Genomic DNA, 24862 nt, shown 5'->3' on the forward strand with positions numbered 1-24862 from the left:
ATCCAACAAAATAATTATGTAGGTCCGATATATGTTGCAAGGTCCCTGTACCAAACCTACCACTGCAATGTCAAGCCCCCCCATGCAATATACTACTATGATTGAAGTGCTGGGCTCTAGATCGTCGTTCAATTCTATACAGCGCCAAGACGCCTTCGGGTATACGTTGCGCTTTATAAATGTCAATAAATAAATAAATAAATAAATATATGCAGGTCCACCCTCCCCGTCTAACTACCCCTACCCCCCACCCCTGCTGCAGGCGCTGCAACCAAAAGAGTGAATGCTAACAGAATACTACCCTAGTGTGCGGATTGTATACATGCCATCACATCAACAATACCATTCAATATTTTGACTACCACGGAAGTCGGGAATCATCTCACATGCTATCCCCCCATGCCTAGAGGAGACTGTCCATTGGGTGTCGTCCTCCATCGGCGCGCTGGATTCTGAGTCAGTGTCTAGATCTGAAGTCCGTAGCTCCATCACCAAGGCCTCTCAAGCTCGCGCCGCCTCTAGCGCCTTATCGTTATGGGACCTATGAGCCTGCTACAATCTAACCGAACTCTCGCTGCTCGCCCACACAAGCAATGCCGCCCTCCAGCTAGTGTAGCTAGGGCCTACCGCTGCCTTCCAGTGAGATGTAATTTCCCTCTTGACCAGAATGAATCCAAGTCCCCTTATCCGGAGTAATCGGTTGCCCGGTTACTCTACAAAGCAAACCAGTTATCTCTTCCCAGTATGTGTCCAACTGTGGACAATCCCACAGCATGTGCCGCAAATCCGCGCCCTGTAGTCTGCACCGGGGGCATAGTGCGGTGTCTACCTGGAAATACTGCTTGATTTTAACCAGCGTAAGGTATGCCCTGTGAAGTATAAAAAATTGGAGCAATTGGAACCCAGCATTCCTGGTGCTCTTCCATGCTCTTTTAATTATTTGGGACCAGGCCGTGTCGGGTATTTCTTCATCTAAGTCCGTCGCCCATTGCTCCCGTACCTTCTGCAACGGGTTCAGCCCCTCTCCCAACATGCGTTTATATAAGCATGTAATCGCTTTATACGTGCCCGCTGCCATCACCACATTTTGGCACGCTCCGCTTGTTGGCGGCTCTGAGAGACCAGCGCCCCAATGCCTCTGGATAGCGGTGACCAATGCCGCGTGCATTAGAAAATGGCAAAGCGGGAGACCAAAAGTCTATTGCAATGTACCATAGGGCAATAGCACGCCATCTGCATACAGATCACCCACCATCTGTAGGCCCAGCTCCTCCCATTCTGCGAGGGTGGACCAATCCCCGCCATGCGGCAATGCCGTGCACATGCCCAGCGGTATTTCGGGAGCATATGGTCGCTGCACTCCAATTCTATTGTGGAATCGTTTCCAGCAATGCCTCAGGGCACCCTCCACCATCGACAAACCAGTAGTCCGCAGTCGCTGCTGTAGGACCACGAAGGACAGAACATGCCGTGGCACATCTGGTTCAGATTCCCTATCCGGCCCTCAAAACTCCAATGCCACCGCCGGAGTAAGGTGTTGGAATTGTGCAGCTAAGTGATACAATTCAAAATCTGTGACAGCAAGGCCCCCCTCAGCTGTCGTCCGCATCAGAGTATCCATTGCTACTCTGCGCCGCCCAGCACCCCAGATAAAGCTCCCCACCGCTGAACAGAGTTGTCAAAAAAGAGCGACAGGTATCCGTATCAGTAGGGTCTGAAAAAGTACAAGAGCCGGGGAAGCACCACCATCTTCAGCAGCGCCACGCATCCCGCCACCGACAATAACAGAGTCCCCCAGAACCGCATGAAACCCCTCAGGCCCCTCAACGCTCTGCCGATGTTGCCTTCAAGGAGATCCTCCTGAGTATGGTACACATGCATTCCCAAATAGGGGAGACACCTAGGTTCCCACGCCAAATCAGGCGGTAGTGTGGGCGGGTCGCATGTTCTGGTCACCGGGAATACGCAAGTCTTTCTCCAGTTAACCCGCAGTCCCGAGATATCTCCGAACCAGCCGAGGAGGGAGCGCCCACCTCCCAGGGCCTCCCCGGCGTCTTTGAGAAACAATAGGAGGTAGTCCGCATACAGTGAGATATAGTGCAGCTGGTTGTTAAGTCGCAAACCTTGGAACGCCCCCCCATCCTAGCGCGCGCCGCTAAAGGCTCCACCGCAAGGGCGAACAGCAGCGGGGAGAGCGGGCAGCCTTGTCTAGTACCCCGCCCCACAGAGTAGGATGAGGAAACAACTCTACCAACCCGAACCCTAGCCGTCGCCGACGAGTACAGTATTTCAGTCCAGCGGACATAACCGGCTCCAAGCCCGAACGCTTTCATGACTGAGAACAAATAGGTAGACAAAAACAATTCCCAACAGGTATTATTTAGAGACGGTTTCAATTGTGTATGCCTTAGGCATTACAAAGAACAGAAACAAGGAGTCAAAAGATTTTAGAAAGGGGTGGTATTATTCACCAAGGACAAAGGTCATTCAATAAGCATTTACAGTTTAGACAGCACTGTAAAGATCAGATCTTGTGACAACCCAGTGGCACTTGGTGCAAGGTGCTATATACAGTTTAAGTGAGGTGAAAGTGCAAGTGCTTTTAAAAACAGCATTGGTGGCGCATAAAATAAAGTATATACATCAATTAAAGCTTCAAATACAAAACAAGTTACAATCACTTGGAAAACAGTTATTTTCTTGTAAGAGCTTTAAATGCGATATGCGTCATATAATTCAGGCTGTGTGGTCGAGGGCGTTTCGATCCCCTTTGGTCGGGATCGTCATCAGGACGGGGTTGTCGATATGTACAGTGCTGTAGACAAAGGAAGGGTAATTGTAAGCGGGGGAGGCTGTAAGGGCGGGGGGAGGGGTGAAGGGGTGAAAAAACACTAATTAGGACTAAATCGCAGCGGGTATACCGTGTAAAAAAGGGGGGGGTGACTGTAGTGGTGGCAGGAGAGGGAAGGAGGGTGAAACTTGGGGGTGGCTAGTGTGGAGAGTAGGTACGTAATTTAAGGAACTTAACAGTGGGGTAGTGGTCCACACATAGAGAATATGGAATATGCACTCACAAGAAGCCAAGCATGGATGCGTGGCTGGCGGCACTCAGGGGTACTTTGGGCCGATTGCTGGAGGAAAATAAACTACCATTAGTTGAGAAACGCGAGTGCATCTGGTGATAGCGAGGAAAAGCTAGGTGTATCAATACCTGGTAGCGACTCGTCCTAGGACTGCTCTTGTAGTTAGGCAGCGTCTGGAAGGGCGAAGGGAGAGAGAGAGAGAGCGCGCGGTCAGTCAGGTATACCGCCGTGATCGAGCAGGCGTGCACTCGTGAGCGAGATCTAGGCGTGCAGCCTCTGTCAGGGGGAGAGGCTCTTACCTGAAAGAATCAAAGGCCCAGAAGGCAAAGGCTCATATGGCGTGGCTGTTCGGCATTGAATGCGGTAGCAGACCGCGTCTTCCCTGTGTCCTGGGATATGTCCAGGCAGCCGCGAGGTGGAGGCGGAGTTCGGACGCGTGCCAGGGGGGGGTCTGGGAGTGTTTTAGGGAGGTGTCGCGAAGCGATTGGAGGGGGTGTGAGCGGGGGCGGAGTGTGGAAAGGCTGGGGAGGGGAATGAAGGCGAGGGACTAGGTTACTATGGAGACCGGAGTAAACAGGAAGTGACAGGATCAGAAGGCAATGAAGGCGGGAGGCCGCGCAGAGGGATACACGGAGCCAAGTGTCCAACCAATTGGAGACGTGTGCGATAGTAACATCCCTAAGGTGACGCAATGAAGAACACATTGGGGCCACAGGGTGCAATTTAGGCATTACAATAATCATACATCACTTAAAGATGAGAGAGGCAACATTACAATAATCGTACATCACTTAAAGATGAGAGAGGCAACAGAACACAGTCGAGCTCAGAGAAGCATGTAGTTACCATAGAGTAAGTCAAGGTATAAAACCGGGCGGTTAACTACAGGAATACCTTAAGTCTTGGGAGGTAAATAGAAACAATATATCGCCCTAGTCTGGATTCAAGACCATTAGTGGATGCGACAATTATAACAATAGTACATATGTTATACAGTTAGTATTTGGAGTATGGCGAGAATGGAGGACAGGGAGAGAAGGACAAAGAATTAGATGGAGATGGTACTAGTCCATTCGTCAAGGGTATTGAGCCCGTGATTGACCGAATCAACCCTGGCGATCCATTTGCATTCGGCTCTGTTGAGCAGAGCGGTCATGTTACCTCCTCTGAGGGGTAAGATTGGTTTCTCAATGACCTGCCATCTGAGGTCCGTGTCCGTGTGTGATTGCTCAATGAAGTGTGAAACCAGAGGTGCTGTGAGTACTTTGCAGTTGATTCTGCTTTTGTGTTGTATGATCCGCTGTTTTACCATTTGGGTTGTCTGGCTGATGTAGATCAGGTCACACGGGCATCGGATTGCATAAATCACGTTTTGGGTTTTGCAGTTGGATTGATGAGTGAGCTGGTGTGTTTGACCCTTGAATGTGAATTCTTTAGTGTTTAGTGTCAATTCACACACGCTACAAGATTGGCATTTGAAATGTCCGATGACAGGAGGCATGCCCCATGCTGCTGTGATGGTGTTTTTCTCAGTAATGGAGGTCGGCCAAGTGATGGCACGAACGAGGTGGTTAGCGATGTTGTTACCTCTCTGGTTTGAAAACAGGGGTGGTGCATTGAATTGATCTTCTGATCGTAGCACAGTCCAGTTCTTTTTAATTATTTTAGCTACTTTGTTACTGTCTGGGCTGAAGACTGAGACAAAGGGGATCCTCTTCAAAGTTTTTTTGTTTTGGTTTGGCCTCAGTAGGTCCTCCCGGTGGTTATACCAGGCCCGTTTCTTGGCCTGTTTCACCAGACGTCGTGGAAAGCCTCTGTTGATCAATTTAGAGACTAGGATGTCCGCCTCCCTGAAGTAGTCCTTGCGCCATTTGCAATTTCTCCGGATGCGGAGGAATTGGCCAAAAGGGAGACCATCGCGTAGACCTCTGGGATGGTTGCTTGAGTAGTGCTGCAACGTGTTGCGTTCAGTGGGCTTGCGGTAGAGCACAGTTCCAATTTTCCCTTCCTCCGCATGTATCGTGACATCAAGGAAGTGTAGGTCATTTGGCTTGGTTTCATATGTGAATTTAAGGTGTTCCTGGGAAGAGTTTAACCAATCAATGCACGGCTGTAGAGAGTTAGCCGTGCCATTCCATATTAGTAAAATGTCATCGATGTATCGACGCCACAGATGGATTTGGGGTCGATATGGGTTAATTGGGTTGAGGAACAATGACTTTTCAAGGGCATGTACATATAGAATGGCAAAATTTGGAGCGAAGCAAGCGCCCATCGCTACTCCCTTGATTTGCAGGTAGTATGTATTCTTGTACAAAAAGTAATTGTTTTGTAGGGCCACTCTTAAAAGGTCCATAATGAAATCAGTGGGAATCTTGGATGGTTGTGGTCTAGCGATCAATAGATTTTTGATTACGTTGAGTCCTTCACAGTGGGGAATATTTGTGTAGAGGGACTCGATGTCCAAACTCGCCATTATTTGATTGTCCATATCAAAGGGTTGATCTTCAATGGTGTTGATTAGATCCATAGTGTCACGGATGTAGGTGTCTGTGATGGGCACAAACTCTTTAATCACGGAGTCCACATATTTGCCAAGGGGTTCCAAGATGGAACCGCACCCTGATACGATCGGGCGTCCAGGCGGATTTCTGGCATCCTTATGTATTTTGGGAAGTACATAAAGGATTGGAGTCCTGGGGTGTGGGTTGTTCAAGAACTCAAATTCTTTTTTAGTGATGACGTTGTTGTCTCTTGCTGCAGCTGTTATAGAGAGAATCTTTTGTCTTATGTCTGCAAGAGGATCTTTTGCGAGAGCACGGTAATGGTCGTGGTTAATTAATTGTCGCTCCACCTCTCTGTCGTATTCGGTGTTGTTGAGGACAACAATCCCGCCACCCTTATCCGCGGGTTTGATGACTATTCCCGGGTTGTTTTGGAGGGTGGTAAGTGCTTCTTTCTCTTCCCAGGGCAGGTTGTAGGGGACGTAGCGTGGAGTAGTCTTGAGTTCCATAACTTCTTTGAGGACAAGTCTTTCAAAAGTCAGAATTTCTGGTGGCATTTGGTGTGAGGGGGGGTTGAAGGTAGAGGGTAGAGGTAGTCCGCATACAGTGAGATATAGTGCAGCTGGTTGTTAAGTCGCAAGCCTTGGAACGCCCCCCCATCCTAGCGCGCGCCGCTAAAGGCTCCACCGCAAGGGCGAACAGCAGCGGGGAGAGCGGGCAGCCTTGTCTAGTACCCCGCCCCACAGAGTAGGATGAGGAAACAACTCTACCAACCCGAACCCTAGCCGTCGCCGACGAGTACAGTATTTCAGTCCAGCGGACATAACCGGCTCCAAGCCCGAACGCTTTCATGACTGAGAACAAATAGGGCCATTCCAGGCTGTCGAACGCCTTAGCAATATCAACGAAAGGACCATTGCCTGCCCTCCCACTCCATAGTCGCCACCCAATATTCTTACCAGCCGACGTATGCTGCTGGCGGTATTGTGAGTCGGGATAAAAACGGCCTGATCAGAGTGAACCAACTGCGTCATGAAGGGGAGGAGTCTAGTGGCCAACACTCAACTCAGTATTTTATAATCAGTGGTGAGCATAGATAGAGGCCTAAATGTGGTTGGATCAGTCGGAGGTTTCCCTGGTTTGAGGAGGGGAACAATGATAGCCTCCCTAGTGGACGCCGGCAGTACCCCGTGCTGTCTAGCCTCCTTATATATCGCCAGTAATCTGGGAGCATGGAAGTCAATATACGTTAAATAGAATTCGATAGGCAGTCCATCGCTTCCCGGAGTTTTGTTGCGCGCCAACTGCTTAATGGCGCAGCGAATTTCAGCTAACGTAACGTCCTGTCCAAGGGACTCTGCCTCCTCCTCCTCAACAGTAGGCAGCTCCAGTTCCTAAAAAATATTTGGACATCCACCTCCCCAGTCTGCAATTGGCTTGTGTATAGACTCGCATAAAAAGACCAAAATCGGTCATTTATTTGATGTTGTGTATATTCCAAACGTCCCCAGGACGAGGTCAATGCCAATATAGGTACGCATCTAGGAGCGGGGTCAGCCAGCCAAGCCAGCAGTGTGCCCACCTTATCCCTTTCCGCATGTGCACGGGCCAAGTAAGCCCTATGATTGAAGCACCGTAAGCGCTCTACTACCACCGCTACCCCTTCCTTAAAGGACTGAACCATGCCGCGCGTCTCAGAACCATCAGAGTAAGCTCTCTCAGCCTCCCTTAGGGCATGTTCGCCCGCCTCGATTTCTTGTAACAGCAGCTTCCTTACCCCCACCCACTTGGCAATACAGATCCCACGGACCACCACTTTAAAGACATCCCATTCTAGGGCCGTCGTTGTGGCGGTGTCTGCATTCTCTGCAAAGTATTGCTCCACCCCATCCCCCAGCTCCGCGCGAAAGGCCTGATCCTCCAGCATCTCCGGACGCAACTTCCAGGTTGGTACAATAGGGCGCTCCGCAACCCAACAGAAACTCAACAACAACGGATTATGGTCCGATATGGTGCGCAATAAGTACTTGCTGCCGAACGCCAAGGAGACCAGGCCAGGACTACACAAAATCGCGTCCAGCCGCACATGCAAATCATGCAAAGCTAAAAAGTACGAATAATCTCTATCGTCTGGGTGCTGTGCTCGCCAAACATCAATAAACTCCCAGTTATCCTGTCACTGGGCCCTAACCTTGGCTAATTTATGAACTGGAGCTGTGGGCAGTGGAGGATGGGACCTGTCCATGGTCACATCTATAATTGAGTTAAAGTCTCCCCCCATCAACACTGGATTCGTAAAATAATCCGCAAGGGCGGTAGTCAGAGTCTCCAGGAATGGCGCCTGTTCCACATAAGGGGCATAGATACTGCAGAGCATCACCTCCCGCCCATAAAGGCATCCTCTAACCACAACATAGCGGCCCTCGGAGTCTACCAGTTGATCAGGCACCTTAAAGGGGACCCTTGCCTAACCCTAATCAACACCCCTTGTGCAAAGGCTGAATAAGTGGTGTAATAATGCTGACCTCGCCATCTATGCTGCAGCGCCAGCTCCTCTGTCCTAGTCAAATGAGTCTCCAGTAGGAAGGCTATCTGCCCGCCCCTAAGCACCAAATAGGAGTGAACTTTGTATCTACGCTGCATGGAGTGCAATCCCCGTACATTCCAGGTCACACATTTCACATCAGGTAACGGACCCATAACAGTAATGCAAAAAACACACAAATCGTTCCTCCCCCCCTGGTTGCCAGGTAACGGGCCCACAGTACGGATGCACAATATGCAAGAGCTCCACATTCTCAATTAGTGTCGCCGGCAGACAGTGTCCCCCAAACAAAACAATCCCATCCCCCAAAAATCCCGCCCTGCCCACTACAGCACCCTCCCCACCAAGAACAGGCACCAAAACAGTGAATGCCATCCAAACTAAATCAATCTTGGGCCTCAAACAAAGCTAAGGTAAGCTGACTGGTACCATCCGGTGGGGGGTGGATAGAGCCTAGCAAATAGCCTACGAATACCTAGAACCGCACCCATTGTCCGCCCCAGGTCCCCCCCATAAATGTAGCCCCCTCCCACAGCCCCCCACCTTTACTGTTGCCTTCCCCACTTACTCAAACTCAGTCCAAAGTCCCATCCTTCCGCACATCCAGTGCACCATAGTAACCCCCCAAGGGAGCTAAACATTGTAGAACATCTAGCCACATCAGAACTCCCAGTCCCAAGAATAGTACAAAGTCTAATCATCCAGCATTCCGTCCGTCGTTCCAGTCGTAACCAGCGGCAAATGTGCACTGTCCGATGCAGAGGACTCTTCCTCCGATTGGACTCTGTCGCTTCCCAGGTCCGAGCCCGTTGTCGAGGTCCTCAGCAAGTCTCCAGAGATCTCCGTCACTGCGTCCAGTACTCCCCTGCACTCCACTGCCGTTTGCCAGGTTGTTGGCCTTCCGTAAACCCCGCCGTCGGCGCCGTATTCGCTGCGATCTGCGATGCTGGGAGTTTCTAGCTGATTCCAGCGTCTCAATCTCCCAACCGACCGACCCAGTAAGACTCCAGCCAGGCCCACGCTTCCTCTAGTGTGTCATGAAAACAGGTCTTCCCATCTAGGGCGATGCGCAACTTGGCCAGAAAGAACAAAGAATACTGGATCCCCTCTGCACGTAATTCTTTCTTAACAGCCTGGAAGGACATGCGGCGCCGCTGAGTGTCGAATGAGTAATCCGCGATTAGAGAAACACTGCTATTGTCAACCTGGAAAGGGCCATCCCTAGGAGCCTTCTGAAGGAGCAAGTCTCGGTCCTTAAAATGTAGCAGCCGCGCCACCACTGGCCGTGGAGGGCGTCCCTGCAGCGGAGGTCTAGCAGGGTCACGGTGCGCTTATTCCAGGGTGTAGAAGGCCGACAACCCCTCAGGGGCCACGACTGTACTAAGCCAAGTTTCCAGATATCTCACCATGTCTGGATCTTGTTTTCCACTTGTTTCACCCGATCATACAGTTTCGAGTGATCAGCTCGCCGTAGGGCCAGTCCCGTCGCCAGCTGCGCAATATCCTGCTGGAGGGCGGTGTGGGAGTCCGCAATGGCAGCCAGAATTTTATCCAGTTGGAGTTGGAGACCCAGAGCGTGCGGCAAATCCTGCGCATCCCCATCATCTTGAGGTGGGGATTCGGCGTCAGAGGGCGGCGGGTCTTCCTCCTTCCTCCTCCAGGGCTTGCCCATGACGGCGATCACCAGGACACTCCAATGACCATGCCGCGGGGTCCCTCTATGCACACCGGGCTATCCCAAGGGTCAGCCCCCAGGTCCAAGGAGTCAGATAGATATCCCCCTCCACTCCGCCTGGTCCGTCAAGGCCCACCTCTTTCCACACTGCCAGCGGGCCCGTCTACTCCGCCGTAGAATCCAGGTAGGCCCCGAGAAGGCAACTGCAGTCAGGGCCCTCGGCCAATGCCCCCTCCAGTCCAGAGCGGTACACAGTTTCAGTCAGGGACGCCACCAAGGAGAGTGCCCCGTCCCCGCCATGAGGCGGGCGTGTGTTCAACCCTGCAGGCTCCCCTCAGTCAGGGCCACAGTTCTCCTATCTCGCCACGGCCCTCACTAGGCTCCTCCAGTGAGCCTCTGAGCAAGGGCGCCCCAAATCACCGCAGGTCTGTACAGGGGTCCAACAAGAGACCCGCCTCCTATTCCTGTCCAACGGCGCTCAGTTCACGGCCCCCAAGGCCATCCGGCGTACCCCGCAGCACTCGGCCTCGGCAGCCGCCGCCCAGCCTCCACAGCTCCAAGTCCTGCCCCCGCGATGCAGTCACCTCAGCAGCGCCAGTTGGCACGAGCCGCCCCGCCTCTCCGCCTCCTGCCCCTCAGGGCTGCCACCAGTGTCTCTCCCCCGGGGCTGAGCCGCTCCGCAGTGCCCGCCTGGGCAGAAGTCCCCGATCTGGCGCTCCCGAGGCTCCCGCTGGTGCGCCGCCACAATTCTCCCACGGTCGCACCTTGATTGCTCCGCTCCAGGGTCCAGAGCGCCTGGCAATGCGCCACCAGTTCGTCGCTCGCGGCCCCGTCCAGGGGCCTCTCAGTGGGACGGCGCGGCCATTTTGGATCTGCCCTTGCAGTCAGCGCAGTTCCGGGGCTCGCTCCAAAATCCCCGCGGACGCCGCCGCTGCTCGCCGGAACCCTACAGGCCAGCTAATCTCCGGTTCCCCGACCCTCACGGCTGCGTGGGGGGATCCAGGGGGCCGATGTACAGGATATATGCCGGGTTCCTTAGCAGAGCTCGGCGCTCATCATATGTAGTTTATTTGCATGTGTCTCGTAACAGAGTTGGTATTTTCAGGCCACCCAAGCCTCAGCCGTAGTGTATACATATAAATAGGGAGCAGGCAGGAAATGTCACAGGAATTCAGTTTGACAATGCAGTGATGCACATTTGACACAAACACAACAAAGCCCCACTAGAGTTTTTTTTTGGTTTGATGCACCAGCACTTGTTCCCACAGAAATCCACCTGACGTCCAGGATGCTAGATTACGCAGAGTCCCTTCTGTGACCTGGGTGCAGGAAGAAGACCAAGGGGCTGCGGGCCTCTTTGCTGAGAGTGGCGATGTGAAGGGTTACCGACTCAACTAGCGAGAGCCCACCCTCACTCCTCCCATAGTCTTCGCTGCTATCCATGAGCAGCCTGTACCTGGAACCTGCCACCACGAGCTGCTTCTGCAGTCTTCCAACACCGCTCGGTGTGTCCACGGTAATGAGGGATACAGATCCGCCCCATAAATACCACCACCTGGGTAAAATTGCAACACAAACAGCTTGTTACCTCAGCAGCTGGTGGCAAATACGCAACCCTAGTAAAACGATTCCCAGATACTCGAGAGTCAGCAGATATTTCAGGATCTCGTAGAGGCTGCACATGACGGGGGCTCGAGAGCCGGCGCCATAAGGGTCGCCATGCCCCGCCCCCGTAACTGGTTAGCTCGCGTCGGATTTTGGTGCGCAGGAGACCAGGGACCGAAAACAGCCCGGGCTCGCCGCCGCCCCGCGATGACCGCCGGACTGGCGCCGCCCGTTACATCCAAATGGGGGCTGTGCCATTTACAACCCACCCCAATGAGGGCCTAGCCAACATGCTAGACAAGGAACAAAGGAAAGGGGGGATATAAGGCCTGCTCCCCCAGGTGAGCTCCATGTCCACGGCCGGAGCAGAGGAAGAAGCACCTTGACAACTCCCGCTACAGAAGCTACTCCTTCCCTCCGCACAAGGGGAGCCCAAATCCAATCTACCAAAGGAAAAAGACCCGCAAGGGCCAAAAGAGACTAAACCAGCAAAAGTACAAAAGTTTATGTATATTGTCACTGTATTCCTAAATAAACTGCGGCCAACAAATGACCACAACAAGACAGAAGTGTACGTTGGTTTATTTTGCAGAATGGGGAATGCGTTTGTTTCAAAACTTTTATTTCGGTCACAAGTACCATAAAAAGTAGACATAGTATAAAATGACATACATTATTAATCAATAGATACATGTTTAAGAAACAGTCCACAGGTAATGCAGGTACTAATTTTGAATCAAATTCAGAGATTTTACCAGACAGTTTGGGAAGGAGAAAAAAAGGGGGCAAGGGATTAAAACAGGGAAGATGGAATATATCAGTTGATGTGATACAATCGGCAAGTAACGAGAGAAATAGCAGCCATATTTCTATAAATAATTTAAAAAGAAAAATTACACTATTTACAATAAAATCTAATTAATCAAAAATAGGTCTATATACAGAATAATATAAGACTAAAAGCCAATATCTTGAACGGCACTCTAGGAATCAAATATACAAATGTTCTGCCGATACACATTTCTTGTTTTTTTCCCGTTTTGGATGAAAGCCCATCTCCTTCGCCAGATTGTGTTTAGATAACGTGAGACAGCAAACACAATGGGTTTAGATGTGTCATATTTTAAAACCTGAAAAGCCTCCCTACAGTGCTCAAAGCCCAGATTTCGACAGAGCTGTACAAGCCAGTACCGCCTCGCTTGTTGGTAACCGGGGCAAAAAAATAAAACATGCATTTCTGTTTCCTCTTGAGTAATGCATACAGGGCAACCCTCCTGTTTCTGCCCAGCCCATTTATTGGTAACCACACGTACTGGCAAGGTGCTGTATCTGAACTGTAGGTACCATTTTTTTCCAACCTGAGGCAGGATATCATCCATAAACATTTCTAGCTCATAATTGTCCTTTACTGCAAGAAACTGTGTCGTAAGGAAACCCAGTTTTGGATTTGTATGCATAGCTTTGAGCTTTAGGGTACGATAGGTCTTAGGTAATAAAGCTTGAGGGACTAACGTGCTAGTAGTGCCTGGAGTGCTCCACAAGGAAGGTTGACCAAGCTTTTCACACTCATATTTCACGTGAGCAAACCAAGGAAACCTTTTCAGCAGACCCGGGTAGGATAAAATCTCTTTAGTCTTTACCTGATATGATACTAATTCGGGAGTTGCCCAGAGTCTTCGCCAGAAGGTTAGGGGGAATGCAGTATAGGGAAATGTACAGATAGGGGAGGTGGGGGTGAGTGCGAGGGTTATAAGAGCAATTTGATTGCCCAGACAGGGAGTAAAGGGGTGCCTTCTTGGTACTGGGAACAAAACACACTCTTATGAAATGTGTACAGTGTTCTACAATCCTAGAAATGAGCTTTGGACAATCTCCATTAAAACTGTTTTAATTTCCAACCTATCAGTGTGAAAAATGGGGGTCCCTTGTTGACAGAGGTAAGCACCTTGTCCAAGTAGGGAACCTTGCTTCTAGTCAGGATAAGGGGATTGCACTCTTTAGATAACCCTTGCTCACCCCTTTGGTAGTTGGGCACAAGCAGATAAGCTTATCCCAATGGCAATGTGTTCAGTATTTGTATCCCAACGCACAGCAACACAGTGGAAACACCACATAAGAGACACCACACTAGTTTTACAAAAATAAAATGTTTTTATCTAAACCAAACAACAAACGACAAAAATCTAACAAACACGTTACAACAACATTTTTCCAACTAGGCAATCGTCATCACATTACAGGTAGGGAAATTGAGTAAATACTTATAGGTTTCATATATCATGAAAACACCTTACCCCAACACTGTACTTATTCAGCAGGTCCTGAAATGATACTCATTTTCTATCATTGCAAGGTATGAACAACATAAATCATAGCATCTGGGTATGAGAATGCAGAAGTTAGCAAGGAAAAACACAAATCACCATATGGGGGTATGTATGTCATCACAGGCCATCATACGCATGTAATCTGTGGAAACTAGTGGAGAAGTGTGGCTCACTGGTTAGAGGCGGCAGACCCTGAAGCAGAGGTCAGACCCGGGACCAGGGTTCAATTCCCGACGCGGCAGGGTCTTGAGCCCAAATATCCACGGAATCGATAATTCTCGTTTCGGTGCCTACTCGAGTCACAGGTTCACACTCTGGGCATTAGCTTGCTTAATCTCCACTACGGCCCCCCCGCGGTGGGATGCCTGGCTTTCACCTTGGGGATGCCCAGTACAGGCATCTCACAGGGAAAAACCAGGATGGGTTCCCAAGGCAAGCGCCGAGATGCCTACGGGTAATCGAGCGCTATATAAGAACGCTTAATAATATTAATAATAATAATAAACTCAGCATAAATCCCATCAGTAACAGTAAGCCCATGTATCCAACTGAATGGGGCTCAGCACACCTAGGATGTGGTTAAGCGATTTACAGTCTACACCTAGATTGTCCTGAATACTTGAAGCCTGGCGCACCGGTGATCCTGTGAGGCAGTAAAATTTGAGCTCGTGGGATTTTCCCAGCCCATTGCCTATTTCCCTCAGGGGCCTCCATTGAGGACTCACCTGGAATGCCACTATTACAGGATAACCACCCCAAAGTGAGTGGGAACACACACATCTGCCTCATTCCTCTACAAGCGACCTCGATGGGTCTCCTGCCCCCAAGTGGTTTAATTGCTCAAGCGGAACAGCTGCCAAACAAACCTCTGTTTCCTGCACGTCAGCCCCAGGGGAGTCCGCCAGTCCCAGGGCAACACAGTTCAGCAGTGCCTCTAATACAGCTCCCTCCTTACCTGTGATCAGTGGTCTTCATGAGGGAACAGGCGGACCATGCTGGGCTTACCTTGCTTTGTTGAGGCAGCCTCAGTGGTCTGGAAATCAGCGCACAGGATCCCTGATCTGGTGTGTTGATTCCTGGTCGGGGAGTTTCTATGTCGCTTGGCTTATGATGTGGGCGTAGCCCTGGTGGGTCAACTCGGGTCACAGCTGTGATGCACAGCTGAGAGGAGCGCTGTGTCACTTGTTGCCTCAGTTACAAGAATGGGTACATGCTTGTGCCTTGGGGGCACTGGGCATTGCACACGTTGGGCAGCATGCTGGTTTTTCCAATGAGAGTGCTGTAAGCGACCAGGACACCAGGGAAAAGCGCCCACCACACACTTCCTTTCAAAGGTAGAAAGAACCGTCCAGTTCTTGTTCTGCTCAAGGCAGAGGCAGCAATTGCATGTCAACCCACCACACAAACATCAATGGGCAACACTCCTCACATAGTTATTCCAGCTCTCTTTCCTGACAGGTTTCTTTGGATCCAAAAGTGATCTTTTGAAGACTTTGATTTTCTGACACTTCCAATGTGAGGCAAACTCTGCATAATGCCCTCAGAGATCTTCTCAAGCAGGATACCACAGCAGGGCAAAAAGATTCAGTCCTTTGCCTCTGGCCACGGATAGAAGCTGCAACTGAAGGCCAACCCATCCCTCACCCACAGAAGAACAGCGCTCCTCACACAGTTCTTCAGCTCTTCTTCTTGGCAGGGTCGTCTTGTTTCCAGAAGTAATCTAAAGTTCTGAGGTTAGAGCCACAATATTTATAACACATGTTCTCATTATAATCTTTTTTCCAGAGTCCCTGAGCTCAGTACAAACCAGTTTTGTCCTCCCTGGTCCAGCTTGACCACAGGGTGTGGAGACAGCATTGTGCAGAGGAGACACAGCCTATTCAGGTGCTGGTGACAACTTTTCCCACGCTCTAAATGCAGAGAGATCTATTCAGCCTGGTTAAGACACACCTCAGCCTCCCTTGTGACTGTCTATGGTGAATGCACATGCCGGCTCCTGAAAGTGAACACACAAACAGGCATAGGCACACAGAATGGTAGAGGCAGAAAATGCCCACATTCTGAAAGTGGCATTTTCAAACACACAATTTAACAAGCAATTGCAATGCAATAGGTCTCGCGTTAGCAAGAGTGTTTGCCATTGGCATTGTAAATGGCAATGGCTTTAATTTATGTGTTTTGAAAACTTGCAAGCAACGCGTAAAAATGCACTTTGTACTTATAGTTGTTGCTTACCAGAAGCACAGCTGGAAATAACAGCGCTGCTTTTACTGCCAGCCTTGCTTCTCGCAAGCAAGGACTATAAGTACAAAGTAGGTGTTTATGCACCCTTGCAGGTTTTCAAAACACGTAAAAGAAGATTTTACCTGTGGAAAACAAGTGAGATTGCACGCGTCACTGATGGATCACTGCATTATCCACATTAGACTTTCAGCTTCAATATCAATCTGCGAGGACGACTGTTGATACTGGTAGTAGGAAAGCTTGTAAAGCTTTGAGAGAGAGAAACTGCAATACTGATGGGATATGTGACTGGGCTTCCACAAAATAAAAATAATATGACTTGTATTAGTTAAACTAGTATCTGTGAGAAATTCCTTGCACATCCTTAGAATCCTGGTGTATGCACTGGGCCTTCCTCAAATAAAAATGTGTCAGGATTATGAATGCCGGTACACTGCCTGCCTTTCTTGCGCGGACCATGTAGTGACACCTGCGTCAAAACTACACCTACCGGCATGCAGTGCGAGTCACCCATCACGCGACTCGGATGCTACGCCGGAAAAAAAATGAAGATGTGGTAGCCTGAAAGCGCCGCCTATTATTCTAACCGGGATTCAGATTTGGATTCCTTCTACGAACCGGCAGGCCAAGACAGGCGGGTACAGTGCTACCGCGCAAATCTCCGAGCGGCCATTATAGCAACCGAACAGTGGTTAGTTCTCCGTTCTCTCCAGGGACTCCCCTGTTGGACGAGACACACTGTTACATCGCAGTCTATTGCAAGGGAGTTTAGGTGTCTGATGAGGCACTTGGGATTGCTCGTTCCCTGTTGGCGAAACCGAGAACTACATTCCGGTTTCATGCAGGGAAAGTAAGCACCCGCGATAATCCAAGCATTGACTAATGAATAATACTATTGACTCATGGGAAGCCCTGATTTATGACATTGTTTAGTACGACGCTCCGAGACATTGCAGGTACCAAACTCAAGCCCTGTTTTCTTATTGTTCGAAATTCCTTCTTTGAAACCTGTACTTGCTGGTGAGATGCTAGGATCATGTGACTGCTAACATTCCTGGGCGCTTCACACTCCTACTTAGGAAGTCAAGCTTCGTTGGTCCAAAATCCAGAGAAACCCTCTGATTTGTGTTATTTGGTTGTTCTTTCTTTAAATGTAGTCCCTTCAGAAGAGAGATCGCCTAGACTGGGCACATCATGGCATCACAGTGTACGAGACACATGACCTTGGTAGGTGTTTTTTCACTCCTTACGAGGAAAAGTGCAGTGAGGGCTTAGAAGCCTTTCTTTATAACGTTCTCTCTTTCTTTTTATATTTCATATAGAAAGGTGTTCTGAAATATGTTATTACCCTCTGCTCTCTTCTGATGTCATTGTTTCCTTTTCAGTGTTTCAGGTAGGGGTTGTAGTGTAAAGGAATAGGTGGTAAAGTGATAATTGACGAAGGTGAAGGATAGTAGACCGAAGAGGACTCACGTTGTTTTCTTGTCTCCTTCATAGAACTCCCTCCCCGCAGTTCCTACCCTTTCCTTCCCCCACTCAATTACCCCAACAGTCTGTGTGCATATCTCTATTCCAGATTTGGGGTGGCTCAGAGGTGGCCCCCATTTGAGCATCAGCATGACCCTGAGGAATCGGATGGAGGATCCTGACAAAATGTATGTGTTGTATGTTGAACAATGCAAAAATAACCATATAGTTAATAGATACTTCATTTACGCTTCTCAATAAAATCAGCAAAAATGATACATTTAACACCTCAAAAACTTTTTGTATAGATCGCAACTTGCTGCAAAATAAAATATGTGCCATAGTAAACAATGGGAAGTCAACAATCAATGCATCTCTCAGGAGAGCTGTAGACCACCTCCTAGGCACTTTCAGAGGCTGTACGAAAATTCATGGGCAGGTAAATTGTTCTGTGAAGGGAAGGTTGTCGCGAGGGGGGTGGTAAAACGTGTGCAGTTTGCATGAGTGATTGTTGCAACCAGTCAGTTCAATGCATAGGTATTCACAGGACAGCAGGAGGTCGGCATGTAGTACTTTCACTGTTAGATTGCCACGTTGTAAACATGCAATGCTTCCACCTTGACCACTAGTTATGTCCAACCTAATGATATTATAATTGGGAGACATTAAGAAGTCCAGGACTGAGCAGCTGAGTCATTTAGCCAAGGTTTCTGTCAACATTACAAGATCAAGATCCTGGGCAAGCGTGAGGTCAGCAATGTCAGCTGCGTGTTTAACAGCCGATCTACAGTTTAGGAGCACGCATTTGAGACTTATGTAGGTGTTCGTTGGTGCAGGTAGAGTGGTGGTGACTCTCGTGAGATTGTTCATATTTAACATTCAGGTGTTTGGCCTAGGTTCCCTGAAGGGATCAGTGGGGATAGATTGAATTTGTTGCAAGTTTGATAAGGTGGGGGGGGGTGCTGGATCATATCAAAGTAGGAGGGAATGAATATCCCTATCTGACAGGAAATCTCTACATCTGAAGGGGTGAGAGGGGTTGATAGGGAGCGGAGCGGAGGCCCACCTATGGGGTGTGTGGGTGATGTGGGCTGGTGTCCGCTGGGTAATGGGGGCCAGGGAGCCAGGTAAACCCGCTATTTGGGAGTAATTGGAGATGGTGATTGTTCCTAGTGGGGCAACTTAGTCTGGAGTTAGCTGGCAGATCCTCAGTGATAAGTAAAAGTCTATGTACCTCTGCCTTAAGTTGTTGTAGGCAGAGTACTATCTGGTAAATCGGCCATCCACTGAGATGTGTGAATGGGATTAGGAGGCTAGGTCCAGGGTGCGTTGTAGCAGTAGAGAGCTAGTGGGGGCGGTAGAAAGTACGGCAGGTGATGATCAGATGAACCCCGAGGGAGGGGATTCTGGGAACTGTGGCTGCATGCTGATAGGGATGGGTAGGATCAGGGAGGAGGGGATGGAGGGTTAGAGACCTTTGGAGGCCTGTGAGGGCATGGCGGGATTACAGGATGGGCTGGGGGAAGGGTTCCTGGGGATAATCGGGGCAGTTATGTGTGAAGTGGGGGTAGGGGAGTAACAACTAGCTAGCAGTGGTCGAGGGCATGCAGATTAACATGATGATTGTGTTGTCGCAGCTCATTCACATCTGGCATTGAGGGGGTGTTGGTATTATCCGTTGAGGTAGCTAGAAGAGGGCCCTTAAAGTGGTGAGATTTATATTCATAGTGTGATTTATTTTTATGTCACATTAGGTTATGGTTTCCGGGCTCATTTAATTCTAATTTGTTTTGTTCATGTCACCTTCTCTGATACCGTATACAGATTGTGGCAAACCATACCTAACATCTAAGGGTTGAATTCCGCTGTGCAGTGAGTCAGCAGTTTTAGATCATCCAGTCCTTACCTGCACGGACTAGGGACACACAACAACAAATCCTCCTCTCTTTTCTAGTACCATTGTGAAGTCAACCCAAACTACTGGCACTTGTTTCACAGTTGTTCACCCTGCCCCTACCATACACTTATAGGAGACCTTTATCTGTTCTTAGGTGAGTTCTAGACCTATTTTGGACAAATAATAGCATTTAGACACAGCCATATCTTGTATTAATTTGCATATTACTACAAAGCAGGCAGTAATGTTTGGATGCTCTAATCTAGGCGTTGTGACTTATGATTTGTGGATCTATTCCAGAATTTAACATTTGGCATTTAAGGCATGAACACTACCGAAAGGATAGGTTTCCTCCCAAATTCAATGTTTCATTTATTCATAAGTTGTTCATTACTAACACTTAAATCATCTGATATGTGGGTTTCTTTGTTCAGAGAAAAAGGTTTTCACATATTTACATTATGAATGATAAAAAACAGTTGTGGGGTTATTGTTTTATTTCACACTGCTGCCTTTGCCGCATACAGTTTTAAAATTCTGCTGATAGTGTAAACAACAAAACAGTTATACCGTATCCCCCCTTGTCCTACGAGTCTTGCCCGCTAGTATTTGCAACAATTACTCAATCAACCACAGTTCACTTCTCGTACCTGATTAGATGAAGTGAGGGCTGCATGGTTTCCCAAGGTGCCATGGTGGTGGTTGCATGCATTGTTAGCATTTCTTTTAACATTGAAGGCAAAGTCATCAGAACTGAAGCGAGGTCCCACTCCCTCCTAGGCGAACTCGAACTGTAGGATAAAGACTCGTTGAGTGGAGGGGCTTTTCATCGCAGGGAAGTAAACAAATTGGAAAAAAAAACGAGGTTAATGCGGTTATTATTAATATTATATGCAAGCTTGGAAACAAATACTGTCACCAAAGACTAAACTACTAGAACAAACTCTGACACAAGAAGAGAGTATGATAAGCAATGAACAATTAAATGAAACGTAGATGCAAATAAATACAGTGCCTGAATAATGATGCTGGCAATGAGATGTTACTCTGAAAAAAAAATATCATACACTTTGCGGGGTTGGCTAATATAAGATATTGCCAGTGTAGGCTATACCAGCTAAAGAGTAAGATCCTCCTCACCCTGCACTGAGTTGGTGTTGCTTTCACCACATCCACCCCACCAACTTTGTGATCAACTGATGGTGTAAATTGTAAAGTCACACCTCAATAAATGTAACAGTCTGGGGGAAGAGGGTTAGGAGTTTGATGAATGGATGAGAGTAGGGATTTGGGGAAAGACTAGACAAAGACAAACATTACACAAGGAAAACATTCATCTTGGCAATGAGCAGCCGACCAACATAAATCTGTTATTGGAGGAAATGGAATGGAAGGAACAAATATGTAGAGCTTAACCAAACCAAATTGTCCGTCTGCTCCTAGAGAGATCAAGTTACATTATTATTTACGACCTGTCTTACAGAACTTTAAACTGAATGATTATGTTACAAAATTAACTTTCTGTTTCTGTAGGATTCAAGTAAACAGTACAAACACACGCAGTTCAAATGATAACTAAAAGAAAAATGATACTGTAGTGCCAAATCTGGACTGGGAGTTGCATCTGCATTGATTCCACTTGTACGGTCCTTCAATGTTGGATGCCTGGCAGCTGTGGTTCGGTAAGGTAATCATTGGTTTTCCAGTTTGGTGCCGGATAAGAGGCACTGGAGATTGGAAAACAAAAATGATATTGAAGAATCAAGGACTAGTAGAAAGAAAGAAGTTAATCTAAAGAGGACTAGGAATGCACTGTGAAGACTCAAAGAAAGTGCAAGCGGAGAAAAAAGCTCTACAAGTAGAAACCATTCAGTTGCAGATTTGGGGGCTGATGCTCCTGGTCTTGGTGGTGTTGATGGTGTTCTTCCTGTTGGTTTTGGCTGCTGTGAGCCAACTGCACTGCCCTCAGGCTCTGAACATGAAGGCTGCATCACAGGACTTTTGCCCTGGACCTGTGGGCTTCTAATTCCCTGCCGTTCTTTTTCTAGCTCACTGCCTTGCTCAGCTATCCATGTTTGTCTTTTCGATACTTCACTGTTTGAAAAAGGAATGCTAGGGGACAGTAATGGTTTGTACTGTGAGTCAATAATTCTGTCACAGATGTAATGTTTGGAGGACACAATGTCTCTTTGCACCCTTGTAATAGCAGACAAGCAAAGGATTAAGCTATCCACCAAGTCATACACAACTTTTTCTTTTTTCCTCCACACCTGCGTATATTGCAGACACCTCCTTTAGCTGTTCATGTAACATGTGTGTCAATGGGATAGCGTGTCCCATGGTTTTGTCCTCTTTGCTGACTTCCTGTGTGAACCCCTCAAACGGAAGCACCATTTGACTAGGACCCATTGGTCCATTTCAATCATCATGCTTTTTACAGTTGCTTCTCCTCTTTGCATGATATATTCATTGATAGGACTGTACTGCTCAAACAGGCGTTCACGCATGTAATAAGTAGAGCCCCAACATGTTGGTACCTCCTGTATGAGTGCTTTAACATGACCCTCAGCTCTCTCTAGGCTTTAAATGAATGGCTGAAATGGATGAAGATTCTTCTGCAGGTGGACAGTAAGTTCCTTACTTGGTCTTGATTTTTGAGAAAGTCCTGTATAATGATGTTGATGCAGTGCGCCAAATACGGGATCCTGAAATAACTATGACTTTGTGCCAGTGCTTTCCGGTGCTTAGCACCGGCACTTATTTCTCAGGGCCGGGTCTACACACCCAATATCAGCTCACTAATTTCAGAAGGTCTCCGTGGTGAAGAGCTGATATTGCACGGTAAAGCCATGCCTGCCTGGTTCAGTGTTGTGTGATTGGGCTGGATTTGTGTGTGAAACATTTACATTTGTACATTGCCACTGCCCGCCTTATCACGAGGCACACGGACTGAACACACACTCTGACAGAAATGGCCTGGGTGAGGTCGCTGCCATGTGACTAACAGCGGTCAGAGTAGCACTAGTCCAATACGATGACTGCTTGAAAATAGCCTGGCCCCTCCGTCCTTGGCATTGTATTGTCAAGTGTTTCCTTTCCTCCCAAATGAGTCAGAACAATGCATGTGCGTGTCCCCACGTTTGCACGCCCCAGCATACTGTGCAGCTGCAGTGCAGTGCTGTGCTAGTCAATTGACTCAAGATCATGCAGCATGCAGCGCAGCAGCAGGCCTGTATACAACCAAAAGGCACTGAGGCTGTAAGTAAATGATTTCACTGTGGTAGCAATGCGTGAGCTAGTGTGAAGCAAGTATACTTACTGTTTAATGGTTGAGATTCATCACATGCCTGAAAAGTGTAACCACAAAAGTAGCGCATTATAGTTCCCAAAGAAGTGGTTTCCCCAGCAGAGGTAACCACGTTGAAATGTTCCCCCATCTATTCTGGCTCATTCACCAGTTCTGACTTTTGAAAAGGTGGGCTGCTGGGTTGATTACAATCATCTGAATGAATGAACCTTCATTCTCGTCTCCTGCTATTTGGTGCATATTCTAAGCCCAAACGCAGAGAGCTTCAAGAAATAGCACTGCATGGAGTTACTTCAGCCCACCTCAAACCACAGCACTCACCATCGTCAACTCTCCCCAGGCTAGAGGAGCTCAGACGCTGGGAATATGCTGGCCAACTCAACTCCACAGCACTGCGCCCGACTGCTGCTGCGGGAACTTTCAGGAGCGGTACTGAGGGTGTTTGGCAATAAGGCTTACACACTGGAGACGGGCCACCTGAGTAAGTATCCACCAAAATTGGAGTCAATGCAGATGTAAATCTCCTCCAGGTGGAACAGCGTGGTCTTCGCCTCCCACCTGCCTGGGTGGGAGTTGCACCCTGAACCTGGTAAGGAGCACCCTCCTGGGAAACGTGGACGCTGTGAGATGGCAAAGGGTCTGTGGGGTGACAGCAGCCACATCCTGATTCCTGAGACACCCTAGAAACAAAAATATCATCAAAGAGCAGGCAGAATACATCATCCATGAAGAAAGAGGAAAAGCCTCATTTTTATAGCCAGGATCCATGTTTTTATTGACTTTTGTATCAACCAATAACCTGACCCTGCACAGCCGCTTTCTCTCCCTCCTTTTCACACTGTGTGCTGCCACTAAAAGTAGCACTCTCTCCAATAAACGTACAAGAACCAACAGCAAACATTTCATTTGTGGTAGGTGTGAAGTTCACCCCGCCCCTGAGGATGGATGACTTCTTACACGATGCCCACCACCCACGATACTCAGAGTGCTGAGGCATTAACACAGTTTAATACGAGGTCCATGTTTAGGGGAGTTGGATGACTTAAAACTTCAGACAGGACTCTCGCCTTGAATTTTCTTTAACATCACAGTGCATTCTGGGGTATGTAGTCTTGGTTGACTTTAATTACACCCATTGCAGTAAACAGAGATTAAACCGTTTACCAAAGCTAAAGCACATGACTGGATTAGCCTTTCTCTATTAATGTAGAGCCATCAAGTAAATACAAAACTGCATCTCTTTAGAAAGATGTTTAGCAACACCAGTAGAGTACCTTGATTACTGCTTGGTTTCCATGGGCGACGTGCGGGTGACTTGTTTTCTATGTGATTAAGGCAAACCATCAATTGATTAAGCTATTAACTTTTGCTCCATACAAAACCAGAGCACACCACATCATGAGCATCATTGTTGACTTTTAACCAGCATTCCACTGGAGCAAAGAGGGCATCAACATTCTTTACACAAATGCTATTTGTAAAACAATACATATTTTTCTGCCTCCATTCCTGTGTATCTGCATCTTCTTTACTTTGCCTATCCATCCACTCTTTTCCAATGTCTTTCTTTGTCTGCTCAAATTTCCCCAACGTACATTTTTTTAACAGGTGTACTCCATTCCCCTTTTTAGATAAGCTTCCTCTTTCTTCCATATGTCTCTATCCCTTTCTTTAGCTTGCATCTTTCATAGAACTCGCTTTCTCTTCATCCATCTCATTACCTCGATTTCTTTCAGGCTCTGTCTTCTCTCTTGTTCTCCATCTATATTAGCATTCTATGCTTCCACCCCATTCGTCTCCACTCATTCTGTATCCTTTTTTTCATTTAATCCCTTCCTGACTCCCTTTAAGTCAGTTTCCCTCCCTCTATTTGGCTTCATGTTTTGCTTTTTGTTTGCAGCACACATCAGTGTATCCTCTTACATTAGTTGTACTTTGAGGTGCCATTTCTGGTGCACATTCTTGTGAAGATCTTTTAGCAGCAATACACTTACAGAAACCATTGACCTACCTAGCAGCACAAAAGTTTTAAGGCATAGGCAGAGTGGACTCTGGCCCTCTTTCTCAGACTTTCAGCCGCCCCCCCTCCCCCCGATAAAGGCAGCTATGTTCTTCAGAATGCCTTGCCCTGATTACCTTGACTAATTCTTTAAATAAAAATAAGTACTGCTTCTCTTTTAATGTTGGTGGTATCTGTGAGTCTATTAT

General features: G+C 48.1%; 1 protein-coding gene across 1 annotated transcript in view; it reads left to right on the top strand.

The window, feature by feature from the left end:
* Positions 1 to 24862, top strand: part of LOC144769678 (sialic acid-binding Ig-like lectin 13) — a 285815-nt gene that overhangs the window by 159154 nt on the left and 101799 nt on the right. The gene's annotated exons all lie outside the window — the stretch shown is intronic.

This window comes from Lissotriton helveticus, chromosome 7, assembly GCF_964261635.1.
Source record: "Lissotriton helveticus chromosome 7, aLisHel1.1, whole genome shotgun sequence".
Classification (NCBI taxonomy): Eukaryota; Metazoa; Chordata; class Amphibia; order Caudata; family Salamandridae; genus Lissotriton; species Lissotriton helveticus.